Below are 4,283 nucleotides of genomic sequence, written 5' to 3'. Positions count from 1 at the left end.
ATATTCTTGCAGATGACCTGGGTTCGGTTACCAGCACCCACCCAGCCATTCATAATAGCCTGTAACTCTGGTTTCATCCAGTTCCAGGGGTCTGGGACCCTCTGATGGCCTCTATGGCCAGTGAAGGCATGTGGTACACCTCCATACATGCAGGCAAAACACTCATACACCTGGAATAAAAAAAAACACAGAAATGTGAACTCTGCCAACCGGAAAATGGTATATAGAAATACATTTTGTCTTGTGTTAGCCAAAGCCCAGAAACGCTGAGCCCAGTGAAGGTCACTGCAGGTGCCGGGAATGTATGCCTTGTGATACGGCTGCTTCACGGGACATGGCTTCTGTTCCCAAAGTTACCTCATGGTTCAAATGTCTGCTGGGACTCCAGCCATCACATCTCCACCCTGGCAACAGGGAGAGAGAAGAAAAAGACGTAAGCCCTTTTAAGGGCTTCCTAGAATACAGCAGTTCTATTTATACTTACAGTTTATCTATAGCCAATAAAAGGGCTAAGAAACTGTTTTGTTTTGTTTTTAAATCGGGTGGTCATATGCATTCCTTAGGACACATCACAGTGAAATTGAAGAATAGTGAGAATCAATAGATGGTCCTAAAAAGCTTCCAGAAGGGCAGGAAAAGGTCATATTAAAAATAAAGAATGGTTTCACATGATTCAGAATCCAAGTATCTGAAGTGATACGGGAAGCTGAGAGACCACATAGAAATCCCTTTGGAGGTCTATGGGGAAGTGGCTTCCAGTATGAAATTGTAGATCCTAAGTTGAGGGGTGTTTATCTTTCATGGAAAGCTACTAAGAACAGAGTTCATGAAAATGAGGATGTACACAAAAAGAGACACCCCAAAAAAGGATGAAGGAAAATTCCAGTATACTGGCAGCTGGAAAGATGCTCTTCCTCTGCAGGGTTTGGGGTATGGATTTACAAGCAGGACTACTGATCTTGTACAGCCCACAGATGAACATAAAACAAGGGCCAATTCAGAGGAGAAGAAAGGCACATGAGCCTACGCCTTAACTGTGACAACCACGCAAATGGTCATACTAATCAACATCCAGTGGGGACTTCATCAGAAGCCATCATTCTTGGAGTGTCTTAGCTAGGGTTTCTATCGCTGCAACAAAACACCATGACCAAAAAGCAAAGTTGGGAAGGAAAGGGTTTATTTGGCTTATATGTCCAGATCATGGTCCATCGTTGGAGGAAGTCAGAGCAAGAGCTCAAGCAGGGAAGCAGGAGCTGATGCAGAGGCCATGGAGGGCTGCTGATTACTGGCTTGCTCAACCTGCTTTCTGATAGAATCCAAGACCTCCAGTCCAGGGATAGCACCCCTGCCATGGGTTGGGAGCCTCCCCCATTGATCACTAAATGAGAAAATTCCTTGAGTTGGATCTCAAAGAGGCATCTCCTCAGCTGAGGCGTCTTACTCTCTAACGACTCTAGCTTGTGTCAAATTGACACACAAAGCCAGCCAGTACAACTGACACACAAACACTTCCTTTCTTATTCATCCCCAAGATCTCATACTAAAACAAATAATTTTAAAAGTCCCACCGTCTTCACAAATGCAAACACATTAAGCTTTCTGTCTTGATGACCGGCCGGAAAGCAGAGGTCGCGGTGGCATTATGTGGACCCGGCAGCTGTGGGGAAAATCGTGCTGCAGTTCCGAGTCACGCTGGACAACATCACCAACCTTCGGCCAATGGATGAGGACTTCTGGTGGTATCTGAAAGTGAAACGTGGCAACTGTGGGGAGATTTCAGAGAAGTGGCAATATGTCCGGCTGATGGGCAGTGTGGTACTTACGAAGGAGGCCATGGCAGTGCCTTCGTGGTCCAGAAGTGCAAACTGTGTGTACAGGAAAACTCCACTCAAATTCTGAGCAGCACCTTCTGTAGACAGAGGCTGTTCGTTCATTTCCCAGCTGCCCAGACTTGAATAGCCACACAGAAGCTATATTAATTACAATAGTTTGGCCAATAGCTTAAGCGTCTTTCTAGCTAGCTCTTACATCTTCAATTAACCCATTTCTATTATTCTGTGGTATCACCACGAGGCTGTGGCTTACTAGGTAAGGTTCCAGCATCTGGCTCCTTCAGCAGCTCCATGGCGTCTCCCAGACTCCGCCTACTCTCTCTATTATGTCTCTCCCAGTCTGGCTATATTCTGCCCTGCTATATGCTGAAGCAGCTTCTTTATTAACCAATGGCAATAAAACATATTGCTAGCATACAGAGAGGAATCTCATATCAACCATCAAGTCTTATAATACTGAAGACAATGAGAAGTTCAAGACAATAGTAGAGTTGGAGCCTTGGAGCTTGAACCAATTGGCTTCCCGCCCCAGGCTGGGTTTGCTGCCGAAGGTGTGGAGTCAGGGACAGTCTTCAGTGACACTATCTACAAGGAAGGACTGGACAGACTATGATGAGAAGGCACAGAAGTCTGTGGGGATCTTTGAGGTCACCCATCAGTTTGTGACGGGCTGAACCGTCTTCCTGTAAACCTGCCAGTAAGAACTGAGAGGAGAAAAAAGGCCCTGAGCAGCAAACCCCACAGAGGCTTTTCTTCTCTGATCTCCTAGCACCTGCACCAAATCCTCACAGTCTGCCTGCTGGAGTTTGTCATGGTTCTGAGTCCCACCAGCAAAGCCCCTGTTGGTGTGGAAAGGTAGTGAGTGCAATACTCCCTCCACAAATAAGAAAAAAAAATCAGTCTTTAAAATATCCAATCTCTTTTAAAAGTTCAAGTCTTTCAGCTGTAGGGTCCTTTAAAAATCAAAATTAAATTAAATGCCTTCTTCAAGAGGGAAGAACAGGGCACCATCACAATCTAAACCAAGCAAAACCAAACTCACACAGTATAAATAATTCAATGTTCAATTATCTGGGATGCACTCACCATCTTCTGGACTCCTCCGAAGGTCTTGGTCACTTCTCCAGCTCCACCTTCTGCAGCACACACCGCTGTCTTCCAGACTCCGGCTGGCTCTGCTCCACTGCTGCTGCTGCTGTTCTTGGTGGTCATCCCATGGCACTGGCATCTCCAAAACGCTGGCGTCTTCTGCTGCAACTGGGCTGCACTTTCACCAATAGCCTCTCATAGGCTCGTCTCATGGTGCTAAGCCTCAATCTCTTTGCATGACCCCTTCAGTCCTGGGCCTTCAACTGCCACTGAGGCTGCACCTTCACCAATGGCCTCTCACAGTGCAAAGCCTCAGCTGTTCTCCATGACTCCTTCGTGCCTTCAAAACCAGCACCCCCCGAGTGACTCTCACATTATGGAGTCCTGCCGACAACGTGAGACACAGACATGGTGGTGTCTGGAACACAGCTTCTCTGTGCTCTCAGGAAACACTTCCCAGAAGATTTCTCCTCGGGGATGCTGGTCTCTTCTTAATCGCCACTAATTTCTTAGCTCCGGCCGACCAGCATCCATTGTCCCTATAACGCAAAGGCTTCACGTCAGCACTTCTGGGTTCTTGTTAATCACAGCTGGTTCTTCAGCCCCAGCTAACCAGAACCATTGAACCTTAATTCAAAATAACAAATGACCCTGGTAGAGCCTTTAAACTTCCCTGTGAGACTCCCCAAGCCAGGCCTCCATCCTCTGCACTGCTCTCAACGTTCTTATCTTCCAACCTCCGCAGAACATCCCACTGAGCTCTTAACATTCAATGACTTTTCTAGGCAAAAGTTCCAAAGCCTTTCCACAATCCTCCCCAAACCATGGTCAGGTCTGTCACAGCAACACCTACTATACTGGTGCCAATTTTTCTCAGTTAGGGTTTCTATTGCTGTGACGAAACCCCATGACCAAAGAGCAAGTTGGGAAGGAAAGGGTTTATTCCACTTACACTTTCAGATCAGAGTCCATCACTGGAGGACGTCAGAACAGGAGCTCAGGCAGGGCTGGAACCTGGAGGCAGGAGCTAATGTAGAGGCCATGGAGGGGTGCTGCTTAGGGGCTTGCTTCCCCTGGTTTGCTCAACCCACCTTCTTACAGACCAGCAACCCAGAGATGGCGGCACCCACCGTGAGCTGGGCCCTCCCTCATTGATCACTAACTGAGAAAATTCCTTACAGCTGGATCTCATTGAGGCATTTCCTCAACTGAGGCTCCTTCCTAATGACTCAAGCTTGTGGCAAGTTGACACACAAAACCAGCCAGTACACAGAGAGGATGGGGAAAGGGGTTTATGTGCTTAGAGGGAAAGCAAAGAGCATGTATGCAAGCTAAAATAGAATTTTCCATAGATGAAAG

Source organism: Alexandromys fortis, unplaced genomic scaffold (genome assembly GCF_014885135.2).
Source record: "Alexandromys fortis isolate MF-2015 unplaced genomic scaffold, M_Fortis_MF-2015_v1.1 scaffold_71, whole genome shotgun sequence".
Lineage (NCBI taxonomy): Eukaryota > Metazoa > Chordata > Mammalia > Rodentia > Cricetidae > Alexandromys > Alexandromys fortis.
The sequence above is the reverse complement of the archived record's forward strand: the minus strand, read 5'-3'. Positions refer to the sequence as shown.